The sequence below is a fragment of the Nicotiana tabacum genome, chromosome 15 (genome assembly GCF_000715075.1).
Source record: "Nicotiana tabacum cultivar K326 chromosome 15, ASM71507v2, whole genome shotgun sequence".
Lineage (NCBI taxonomy): Eukaryota > Viridiplantae > Streptophyta > Magnoliopsida > Solanales > Solanaceae > Nicotiana > Nicotiana tabacum.
In genome coordinates this window covers 12,597,574-12,611,181 of record NC_134094.1, presented here as the reverse complement: position 1 = coordinate 12,611,181, position 13,608 = coordinate 12,597,574, and positions in this window count along the sequence as shown.

The following is a 13,608-nucleotide window of genomic DNA, read 5'->3' as shown; positions in this document are numbered from 1 at the left end:
TCATATAGGGTTTTTTTTGGGAATGTAATGAAGGCTTTTTGGATCAAGGTAGGACATAACGAACTTTGTTGGGTTCATCTTTCCTTAAGCACTCCATTTTCTCATTTCGGCTCATACCTTGTTGACTCTTTGAGTCATATTCTTCTTCCTTAGGGGAACTAGAGAGACACATTGTCACTCTTTCTTACTCATGACAATCATTTTTCTCCTTTTCTCATCATTACATGCCTTTCAACATTGTTTTCTTTGAATCCCTTCAACCTTTACTTTCTTTTTGACGTGTTTCTTTTTGGCTTTTCTTCCTTTTCTTTGCCTTTCCTTTTCATCAATACTTTTTGTTCTTTGTACCTTTCATCACTTTGAAATTCCTCGTCTCTCCCCCAAACTTATGTTTTTGCCAAATGTTCATCATGAATGCTAAGGAAATATTGGGTGCCAAGAGAGGGTCATTATAAAACGGATAAAGGCTTGTAATGTGGTTATTGAATAAACAATGCTTAGGTTCAAAGGGGTTGACTAAGGATATCATATTGGTAGGCTACGGAAGCTTTCAAATTTTTAAATGGGACCAAGGAGAGCCTACAATCACTTCTCAAGTCGAACTACACTTATGATTTCGCCTAGACAAACATTCAGGACAAGTTCTAGACTTATTGGCACGGGACTTGGACTTGTAATTCAATACCTCACCTCTCAAGCTACTGGATTGTTAAAGAGAACAGAGTCGAGGGCCCACAACAACCCTAGATAAGATTAAAGATCACAAATGGCTCACAGAAACCACTTGATGATAGTTTTAGTCAACTCAAGAGTCTAAAGGTCACAACTAAAGCTATTCTTTGTCAATCAACTTTTCTCTAACCATGAGGTCGAAGGTAAATGTGTTAGTACCAAGTGAAGCCTACTTGAGACTCTTTTATTCATTACTATTATATATCAAAGAAAAAAGTGAACGGACTCAGTCCCTCAAGAAGGTTGTCACGCCATCCATCGTTGGGAAGAGCCACCCGGTTCACACAATATCCAGCTTTGGAAAGAATCGTGGCATTAAGAAAACCAAAGGCTTATTGATCACGCAAAAATATAAAAAGAAGCTAAAAACTCAAAAGCTACTGAAGGAAATAAGAAGCTAAGCTATCAAAGAAAAATACAAAAGAAGTTATAAAGTAAACTACGGAAAATAAAATAAATATGTACAATAATGGAGTGAAATGAATATATACATGGAATGGTAAAGTTATATACATACCAAAGGTGAAAAATAACGATAAGTAAAAATAAAGGAAAATAGTATCATAATTATTACATGCCAGTCATCAAATCAAAATAAGACCCAAAATAAGACCACCCCCAAATAAAAGATAGCATTGTCCTCAAAGCTAAAATCAAAAATAATATTAGGGAAGGGATAGAGAGTAAAGAAAACTCCCTATGTGGTCTTTGTCTGCATGGGGTCAGGCTCACTAGTGGGGACCTCAGACTGCATAGGATCATCAACTCCCTCCGGGTCCTCCAACTGTATCTCTAAGTCCTCGGACTGGGGCACCACAAATCCTCTCTTTGGTTCTCTATCAACCTCCTGCTCTGATGCATGTGTTGTCTGTGCTGCAGGGGCAGTCTCCCCCATAAGTAAGTCAAGTGGGATGTCTCCGGCCGAAGTGAGCTTCTCTACCTCCTTCTTCACCAGCACCACTGAATCTTTTGAAGCTTGAGTCTTCTTCATCTTTTTGACCTGTTTGCCCAGCTCCTTGATCACCTTGCCATGAGTATCCAATGTCTCTAGGATTTTCTTTTGGTTGTCCAGGAGCTTCTTCTGGTTGGCCAGAAGCTCCTTCAATGAATCATCCACTGATGGAGGCACCTGAAGCTGTGCTGGGGCTGTGTGTGCTGCGACCGCACTGGATAAGACAGACAGCTTTGATGTAGCAACCTGCATCCAGTTGTTGATGCTGAATAAAGTCTGATTAACCCCCAGTGCAGTCCGAGGGTAAGTTGAAGAGGAGGGCACATATAATGGGGCGAAGATAGATGGCCCGGAAGAAGGAGGTGGCATAGCAGCCGAAGACCCTGCAGCTGTGGAAGGCTCTGACCCGGTAGACTCTACTCTTGGCTCTTCAGACTGGCCAGAGGGAATAGTGGATTTTCCTTTAGATTTCGGGTTGTCTTCTCCTTGAAGGCTGTACCAGGAGAAGGGCCTCTTCGGCTTCACCTTTTTGTCAAATTCCCTCCCCTCTACCTCTTGGTCCTCTAGATACATAGTGAGGAAGGTACGGTAGGGGTATGACCTTTCTTCCTTCCCGATTGCTTTGGTGATGTTTTGGGCCATGAGATTTCCCATATTTATCGGGTACTCCGCCATGATAGAAGCTATGAGGATTGCCCGGGAGACTGGGATGTCACTGTCATGCTGGGACGGGTCAAGTCGGCTGCAAACAAAGGTGCACCACCCTTTGGCTTCAAAGTTAAGAGTGTTTCTAGCAATTGGGACTCGAGGTGTAAGCCAAGCCGGTGTTGTCCCTGGGATGGCTATCACCTCTGCAACCCATGGACGGGCTGCCTCATCTAGTGCCACCTTCTCTAAGTATAGAGCTGCATCCACACCATCAAACCCGGCATAAGTGTTCAGTGTCTTGCCATCAAACCGGATAATCCGGTTCCGTACCTTAGTCACATAGGTGCCCTTTTTGATGTGGGCAACATTGGCGTAGAATTCTTTGACTAGGTACTCATTTGCTTCCGGCAGCTTGCTAGTGAAGTATTTCCACTCCACTCTTTACTTAAACTGTCTCTTCACATTCGGATTGTGAGGGAGAAGATCTCTTTCTATAAATTGCCGCTCGAGGGTGAGCGACCTTTGTAGCCACCATTCCCAAAATTTGTGGTAGGCTTTCTCACTGACAAACCTAACTTGCCTTAGCTAATTACATTTCGCATCTACTAATTGTTTGTCATGGGATGTATGTCGTTGTATTCAATTCGGATGTATTCGTTCTTCTATAATTTACATTGTATTCATTTTCACTATATTGAATTCAGTTGTATTCAAACAACAATTGGAGTATGTCGTTGTATTCAATTCGGTCGTATACACTGTATTCAATTCGGCTATATTCATTCTTTAGCTATTTTACATTGTATTCAATTTCACTGTATTTAAACAACAAAAAATTAAAAATACAGTGATATTCGATTGTATTCAATTCAATGTATACAAGAAAATAAATTGTATTTGCATTGAAAAATACAAATACACTCAAATTTGAGTGTATTTGTACAGAATACAATGTATTTATAGATTGTATGTGACTCAATAACAAAGAAGAGAAGAAAGTGCGGTAGAGATGGCGTCTTCTGACCAAGCAAGATACTACATACATCATATTAAAACTAAAAATGGAGACAAATAAAAATCCGGTCAGGTCTGAGAACACACTATCATGTTGTATCTAACAAAATTCAGTCAAACTAATACACTCAGATGTGAGATACAAAGAAGGAGAAGAAGCCATGGATCTGGCATCTCTGTTAGATCCAGATTTGGTGACGCCTCCGATCTTCCTCCTCCATTGGTTTCGCCGCCAGTAATCGACCCATCGTGACTTCGTGATTTTCAGGTCTGGATCTGACGGTGTAGATGAGAGAAGGGAAGAGGGAGAGGTGGCTGGATCTGATGGTGGAGATGAGAGAAGGGAAGAGAGATAGAAGCGGATGTTTGGTTGGGTTTCGGTAGAGCTCCGCCGAAGAAGATGTCCGACGACGACGGAGTTGGACGGCGGTCTTGCCGAGGGTGAATAAATAAGGAAAAAGTAGAGAAAGTTGAGGGAGAAGAGAGGAGGGAAAGAATTGATGTAGTAGAATAACTCTATGTATAACACTACCAAAAAATCGGGTAATTGTGGCGGTTTTTTAGCGTATAGTGGCGTTTCTCGCCAGAATGTGTACTAATGACTGTTAAAGAAAACGCCATAATCCCCTCCGCCAGAAGTATATTATGGGTGTTTCCTGGAAACCGCCGTGATAGGAATCTAAAACCGCCATAATATTCAATGGTTAATGGTGTTTCCTGGAAACCGCCGTGATAGGAATCTAAAACCGCCATAATATTCAATGGTTAATGCGGCCTTTTTGCTTTGCCTATTGTGCAGGCGGTTTACTGCCGTAATTGTGACAAAATTGCTAAAAGAAAAGTTTAATACTATTGCAGTTACAACCGCCGTAATTACTCAACTTAATTGGCTGCTTTTACCCTCAATACGTAAAAATTGTCCATTCTTTGAAATAGTATTATATCAATTCCATAATTGCAGTTTTTCTTTGCACCCTATGCATTTAAAACTTCTATAGTAGTTTATACTAATAATTTTAGTGCAATATAAAATATTAAAATAATTAAAATCATCATAATGTAAAACTCAAGTACTCCAAAGTTACATCATCAAAATATTAAAGTTTCAAAGTGTTCTTCAACAATAACAACCAAAAATATCATAGTTGATCCTAAAATTGATTACTTATTGGTACTTGGTCGATCATCAATTGGTGATGGTGTGCCACTTCCTAATTCTGATCCCTGGAATAAAAAAACAAGACAGACAATAATCAATTAACTGAATTTTAAACTATACACATTGCAAAAGTATAAGAATGAATGTTCACGCAACAAAGAAATTGGAGCTCCATATAAATGCTTCTAATACTTCGATTTCCAATAAGATGATAACATACAAGCAACTGGCTTTTATACAAGCGGGCAAAACAATGATCAATTTTTCTACCCAGATATACCATTTTTTGCAGTAAGATACAGGCAGGTTTTTATCAAGAACTATGATCTCCAGAACTTTAGTTGTATAAAGCAAATGGCCTCTCTTTGTGAAAAAAAATAAAGTTGATTTTTTGAAAAAATATAGAATTCTCTAGAATGTCCTAGAGTAGTATCCTTGATAATTATCTAGTAGACATATCTAGATGTTCTAGAATGTTGTGGGAAGATAAGACATATCTAGATATTCTAGAGTGTTGTTAGAAGATAAGGTTGCTAGAATCTTCTTTGTACATTATCTAGAATCATCCATAGGCTAGTATAAATAGGGGGAGTCTTGTTCATTTGTAATGAAGCCAAATTCAAGAAAGTCTTCTTCAATAACAAAGTTCTCCTTTCAAAAATCTATCTTCTCTTTTCAAGCTTCCTCTTCTTTAGTTGAACCCTCCAATCTTAGTTAACGATCTTGGGCTAGCAGAAGGTCTCCGAATAACTCTTCTTCTGTTATTCTTTACATGGTATCAGAGCCATAAGTCGATTTCTAGATTTCAAGATTAGGTTAGTGGTTGATTCAACTGGTTTCTCTAAATGGATTTGGGTGGTCGTGCTAATGGACTAGGGATGGAGTTATTTAACCAGTCAAACTACAAGGTATGGAAGACTTGTATGGAGTCATGCCTTGTTGGTGAGGATTTGTGGGATGTTGTCAATGGAAGTAATACAAGTCCTCCTGCTGACGTACCAGAGAATAGCAATGCGCGTAAGAAGTGAAAGAAGATTAATACTAAGGCGGAGTTTATCCTAAAGAGGTCTATCTCTCCTAATTTATTTGATCATATTATAAAGTGTAAATCAGCTCATGAAATATGGAGGACCTTCGATCGACTGTTCAACAAGAATGATGAAGCTCGACTATAGATTTTGGAGAATGAGTTAGCTAACACCACTCAAGGTAATCTCTCTATCGCCGAGTATTTTTTGAAGGTAAAAAATCTGTGTTCCGAAATTTCTCTATTGAATCCGGGTGAGGCTAACTCTGAAGCACAAATAAGAAGAATTATTATTCGTAGTTTAAAGCCAGAATATATTTCCTTTGTTACATCGATTCAATGATGGGTTCAACAACCATCTTTGGAGGAATTTGAGAATTTGTTGTCGTCACAAGAGCTACTAGCCAAACAGATGGCTGGTGTATCTATCAAAGAAGGAGAAGGAAATGCTCTTGTCACTGATAAGAGGAACTTTAAAGAGAAATCAAGAGATAGCATGCACTATTGGTTCTCAAGTGGTTCAAGCTCGTCAGAAAAGAAGGGGGAGTCTTCCACTAACAGTAAAAAGCCTTTAAAATATTACCGTTGTGACAAAGTCGGACACATAAAAAGATATTGTCGAGCCAAAGAGAGCAACATGGATCAAACCAAGAAAGCTGCTAAAGAAGAAGAAAAAGAAGAAGACTGGGAAAAGTGCATCGCAGCGGAGACTCGAGCAATAGATGCCATGGCTTCCATAAATTTTGAAAGAGACTGGATCGTGGATTCAGGATGTGGGCACCATCTCACTGGAGATCAATCCAAATTCTCCACCTTTCGCGAATACAACGGACATGATGTCATTATTAAAACAGATAATACAGTCCATAATGTGGAGAAGGAAGGCACTGTTGTGATTAACGAGAAGCAAAAAGACACTATCACCCTCAACAGTGTCATTCACGTTCCGGGTATGAAGAAAAATCTATTTTCAATTGCAAATGCTGTAGATGCGGAAACTATTTGCTATTTGACCCACGTGATGTGAAGTTCCTTCGAAATATCAAGGTGCTCAAGGCAGATATCATTCACTCAGGTAAGAGAGTTAATGATTTATATGTCTTATCTGCCTCTAATTTATATATTGGGAAGATGAGTAGCAATGATAACACACATCTTTGGCATGCTAGACTTGGACATCTTAGCATGGATAAATTAAAAGCCATGGTAAAATTGAATCTAGTGAAATGATTTCCTAACTTAAAAAATTTTGGTGGAGGAAATGTTTGTGAAGGATGTCAATATGGAAAGACACATCGTCTTCTATTTGACAGATCCTTGTCAAGATACAATGCCCCACTAGAACTTATTCACAGTGACTTGATGGGGCCAACGAGAACTCCTCATTCTCAGGTTATTCTTATATGCTAATTTTCATTGATGATTTTACTAGATTCACTTGGGTTTATTTTATGAAGCACAAGTCAAAAGTTTTCAGTAAGTTTATGGAGTTCAAAGAAACAGTTGAAGGCGAACTCGATTCCAGAATAAGGCGGCTGCGAACTAATAATGGCAGTGAGTTCACGTCAGATGAGTTTCTTTCCTTTTGTCGTCAGCATGGCATTAAAAGAGAGCCGCCATGAGCTAATATGCCACAACAAAATGGAGTGGCTGAAAGGAAGATCTGACACTTAACTGAGACATGCAAGAGTTGGCTTCATGCCAAGAATTTACCTAGAGCCTTGTGGGCTGAAGGTATGAAATGTGCAGCGTATGTGATTAACAGGATGCTGCTTTCTCCAAACAATATGAAGTCTCCCTATGAATTAATGTTTGGAGAAAATCCCAGCGTGAAACACCACAGAGTTATTGGCTCCATTTGTTATGTTCACATTCCGAATTCTCAATGGAGCAAGTTGGTGCCAAGGCAAGGATATGCATCTTTGTTGGATATGATGAAAGAAAAAAGGGATGAAAGTGCATGGATCCTAAAACTCATCTCTTTGTTGTCTCAAGGAATGTCATATTCGACGAGGTGTCTTTGTATTATGGAGTTGCATTGGATGGAGCGAGTTCAAAAACCTTAAATAATGGAGATTTAAGCTTGCCCATTGCAGGTGCTTCTCTCGATAATATAGCTGCCGAGGAGTTAAGAGAAAGGGGGAGTCCTGGACCTAAACAACATGAAACTCAGGAAGAAGATGATTCAAGTGATTTGGGAAGGCCAAAAAGAACTATTATTAAGCCAGCTCGCTTCAGAGATGAAAATTTTGTCAGTACATATTCCCGTTTCTTTGCAGGACCAATTGATGATGAAGAACCTTCCTCATTCGAAGAAGATAAAGGAGTCAAAGAGTGGGAGTTTTCTATGGATGATGAAATGGAGGCTCTCATGAAAAATCAAACTTGGAGCCTTGTACCAAAGCCGGAGGATGTACAACCCATTTCTTGTAAATAGGTTTACAAAATCAAAAGAAGAGCAGATGGCAGCATAGATAGATATAAAGCAAGGTTGGTTGCTCGGGAATTTTCTCAAAAGTACGGTGAGGATTATGAAGAAACCTTCAGTATGGTGGCTAAGATGATCTCTGTCCGAGTTGTGCTAGCCTTGGCAGCCTCGCACAATTGGAAGTTATGGCAACTTGACGTGAAGAATGCTTTTTTTATATGGAGAGCTTGACAAAGATATTTATATGGAGCAACCACCCGGGTATTTCTCTAACTTACATCATGATTATGTCTGCAAACTTAAGAAGGCCCTTTTTGGCCTCAAGCAAGCTCCACGAGAATGGTACGGTAAAATTGCTCAGTATCTACATTTCGGTGGTTATGATGCATCTCATTCAGATCCTAGCTTATTTGTTAAAAAACAAGGAAACTTGCATACAATTATTCTTTTGTACGTGGATGATATGATAATAACAGGAAACAATGAAGATGGAGTTGCTAGGCTTCAAGATGAGTTTTCCATAAGATTTGACATCAAGAAGTTGGGAGAGCTACACCATTTTCTTGGCTTAGAGGTGACAAACATGAACAAAGGGATCTTTGTCACTCAAGAAGGATATGCCAAGAAACTTGTTGACAGGTTTGGATTGAAGCAAAGCAAAACATGTTCTACTCCTCTTGAGATAAGCACAAGGTTAAGGCAGATCCCAAGCCTTTTCGAGCTCTTGTTGGAAGTCTCCTGTATTTGACTATTATAAGGCCGGACATTGCGTTCTCGGTGGGATATGTTAGTAGATTTATGCAAAGGCCAAGAAAGCCTCACTTAGAAGCTGCAAAGATGATTCTAAAGTATATCAACTCAACATCATACATGGGCTTGTTCTTCCAGAAGAAGAATGATTTGGTGTTAGCTGGTAATACGAATGTTGATTTTGGTGGTGATTTAGATGACCGAAGATCAACATCGGGCTATATTTTCCTCTGCGGTGGAACAAGTGTTTCTTGGTGTTGCAAAAAGCAAGACTCAGTTTCCTTGTCAACTACGGAGACGGAGTATAAAGCAGTTGCTCTCACTGCTCAAGAATGTGTATGGTTACAAAGACTTGCTAAAGACTTGCATCTACCTATATCAAAGTCAACTGTGATCTATGGAGATAATCAAAGTGCCATCAAGCTTGAAAACAATCCAGTATTCCATACAAGAACTAAACATATTGAGGTGGAACATCACTTTATTCGGGAAAAGGTTCTTGATGGAACTATCAATACTTTAGAAGTGCAAAGTCAGGAAAATATCGCAGATATCTTCACCAAGTCACTTGCTAAAGCTTCGTTCGAGTTCTTCCGTGACAAGCTTGGAGTAGTTTCCAAAAAATCACTTTAAGGGGGAGTGTGAAAAAAAATAAAGTTGATTTTTTTGAAAAATATAGAATTCTCTAGAATGTCCTAGTGTAGTATCCTTGATAATTATCTAGTAGGCATATCTAGATGTTCTAGAATGTTGTGGGAAGATAAGACATATCTAGATATTCTAGAGTATTGTTAGAAAATAAGGTTGCTAGAATCTTCTTTGTACATTATCTAGAATCATCCATAGGCTAGTATAAATAGGGGGTGTCTTGTTCATTTGTAATGAAGCCAAATTCAAGAAAGCCTACTTCAATAACAAAGTTCTCCTTTCAAAAATCTCTGTTCTCTTTTCAAGCTTCCTCTTCTTTAGTTGAATCCTCCAATCTTAGTTAACGATCTTGGGCTAGCAGAAGGTCTCCGAATAATACTCTTCTTCTGCTATTCTTTACACTCTTCGGCAAACAAGAGCCCAGGCAAATCTAATCAGCAAATGGCAAAAACTAGATGCACAGAATCCAGCATAAGATCTGAATCAGTCCAAAAGTTCAATCAGCTTCAAGTATATATGCAAATGGCAGTTATTGTAATTAGAAAAGGCTGGGAACTGGAATTACTGTTTAACCCAAAAAAATATTTTTCAAGGTCAAAGCAATAATTTTGTATGAAGGGCCACAAGCAACCGATTCAATCCGAAAGATACAAGTTTTTGTTAATACAACGTGATAGAGAAGTGAAAAATAAATTCAATGAGAGATAATATAAAAAATAAAGCACAGAAGAAATAATTCTTATTGAATAATCCTTGATAGGATGTTGAGCCGAACAGAGCTTGAAGGGCCGAACTCGACCTGTTAAATGGGTCGACCCGACTCGGACCCGGACCCGGACCCGTTGACTCTTGGCCCGTGGGTCCTTAACCGAGCCGATCCGGTTCACTTTCTTATAGTGGCCGGTCCGTATTTGACCCATTAATCAAAACATGTCGACCCCACCCGGACCCGTAACCCGTAATCCCTTAACCCGAGCCCTAGTGGATCGAATCCAATTTAATTAAAACAAGTTATAAACTAATAAATGATAAAAATTTCAAACTTTATACATATATACGAACTTGAAATTACTACATGTCCTTGAAGCCAGTTAGAATAAAAATAAAAGAAAAATCATACTTTATTAACATTAAAACTTGAGAAACATATCGAATTCGACAATTTCTATAATTAATAGTCTAAACCATATTGGATTCGACTATTTCGACAAGAACCCTCGTAGAGTCTGGTACTATATTCTTTCTTCAATGTTTGGATTTAATTTTTTACCACTTGTCTATATATTTTTTACCACAGGTCAACCGGCCCAGACCAGCTCACACACACACACACATATACATACATATATATATATATATACATATATATATATATATACATATATATATATATATATGTATATATATATATATATATATGTTCCAGTCCGGTCCGGTTCAATGGGTCAAAATATTATAGCCGGCCAGGCCCCTTAAATTAATGGGTTGGTCCGGCTAGGGTTTTGTGGGTAATGGACCACTTAAAGAGTCAATTTTAATGGGTTATGTGAGCCGGTTCGTGGGTCGACCTAGCCCATTTGACAGGTCTAGGCCGAACTATGGCTAACTTGGGAGCAAGATGCTATGAATTACAATGTATAGAATTGTAGAGAAGAAAATTAGATTCCTTTGATGGTGATAAAAGTATGTCTATTTATAGGGCTAAATCTAAGTAACTATTCTCCTTGAATTATGGGTCCATTATGAGCATTTACTCAATCCATATGTTACTTTTGGAAGACTTGTAACAGTTGTGTAAATGCTGAAATTCCGTAACAGATGAGTTAATTCCGTAACTGATGAGTTAATTCCATAAGTAATGAGTTAATTCCATAACTGATGAGTCAATCTCGTGCCTGTTGAGTCAATCTCGTGCCTGTTGAGTCAATCTTGTAATTGATTGCTTTGTTCTGACCGTTACAATCATTTATTGCATTTATTGTACGTTACATAATTGATTTGTAAGTGATGGCGTAATGATGGTAAATCTCATATAATCCGGGATTAATTGATTCCTTCCTCATTTGTAATTATGAGATATTCTCCCGCACCTGATCCGGGCTATTTTATGATGATCAATTCCAAGGCTAACATGCACGGTACGAGTATGTTCGGTCCCGGAGGTATTTCACATATCATCTTTATATGTCATTCTTCACTTTTCTCCAAATTTTGCTGACACGTGTCGCCATTTAATAGACCCACGTGGTGAGTTTACTTTTCACTAATATAATTACAGAGCATTCATCAGTGAGGAAATGCTATAATACGGACTAAAGAACTCATCACCATAAACAACTAAGATAGACAAAAGCTTATGAGACACTTCCCTGTATGTGATATCTTTTACCTAAATCTGACCACATACATTGTTTACTATTCTGGTGTATTTCTTTATGACTAAGCTACTCATTCTATTTTTGGAGCATCACATAGTTAACTAAATTCAAATCCTTTCCACCTTTTAAACTTTCAAGGATCCAAGCATACACCTTGAGATCAAGAAGAATTCTAATTTTACACTACTGATAGCACAAAAATCCCCATAGCACAAATTAACCTTGCTGGTTGTCTCACCAATTCTGCCAATGAACATTGATTCACACACTGGCAAAAGACTGTTGATATATGATTCTAAAGATATGGGTAGGTTAGATTCTGTAAAAACAAAGTCTCACTTCGCCAACTATTAGCTATAGATTCAGGATAAATGAAAGGACTAGTACTAGAGGAAATGGTTCAGGCTCTTCTCTTTCTCCTCTATAATTTGGATTCCACTCAAAGAAAATGCTGATTGAGAAAAAGAACAGTAACTGTGCAGCCTATTCACATTGTTTCCACAGAAATTATGCAACCAAAGGAATCTCGATGTTACACAAAAAGAGACGGGGTAAATTTTTATAGTCTTCTTTAAAATGGCCATGGTTAGTCTGTTGAGAACATGGATAGCCTATTCACATTGTTTCCATAAATAGCCTTCTTTAAAATTTTAAAAAGGCAACCATGCCACAAATCTTACACATATCAAACTTTGACTTCACCATGAAATTCACTATTGGAAAAGTACTACTGAAACCACATAAGTGAGAAAACTTATAGCTAGTTATCCAAACATTTTGTCTATCATGATTTATGTATTGTCTATCAGTTGATACAGTATAAACTTTTATACCTGTGGCGGAGTCGGAAATAAGTGAGCTAACTCCTCAGGGATATTCCCTATGTTCCTTTGATATAAGCTAAGTAGTGCATTTAATTGTGATTTATACTTGTCATCTCTTCCTTACACTCGGGAGTTGAAGTGCTAGTGCTAGATGAACCCACATAAGCACGACGAGCTCTCACAGATGTTTGTTTGAACGCCACGGATAGAACTACACCAATGCCTAATCCTCGAACACAGCCAGGATGCTCAGGACCGAGTACTACACCAAGTGCGTCATTTGGTGAAGCTTCTGCAAGACTTTCTGATCTTTGACTTCAAATTTCTTCAATTCTCTCCTACATGAAAGACAAACAAGCGTGAATGGACCTAAACAGTAGATGAGATGATCATTTTACTCCGAACCTCTTTAGTAAGACAAATTCGACTTTTTCATCCTCTAAGTCGTTCCCTTTGATAACACATATATAAGAGGTGACATGCTCGTTCGGATCAATTGTTCCGTTGTATTTAGGAATCTCGGGCATTCAAAACTTCTTGGGGATCAGTTTGGGAGCTGCACTTGGGGGGTAAGGCTTCTAAACGAATTGTTTGGAGTCCATACCCTTCAATATCGGTGGTGCCCCTGGGATTTGATCGACCCTGGAGTTGTAAGTTTTCACCTTCTTATCGTTTGCCTTGATCTTCTTTTCCTCGAACTCAATTCGTTTTGTCAGTTCCTCGAGCATCTTCATGATTGCAAGATCGGTCCCCGACTCTTTATCGTTCGATTTCTTTGAAATTGATTCGACCCTATGGACAACTTCTTGTAACGGTTCGGGCTCGATCCTTCTTGGCGGGTTATTCTGATTTTGGAGCTGGGATATCGCTGCCTGTTGGGCCTGCAACATTTCGAAGATCACTCGCAGGTTGATCCCGCCGGCTTCGCCGCCACGTGCACTTTGAGTGGCTGATCAAACATCCCCGCGGATGCTGCCCTCGGGATCGACTGCCAAATTTGCATCGAGGGCTATATGTGAGCTGACGTCGATTAGATCTACAACCGGAA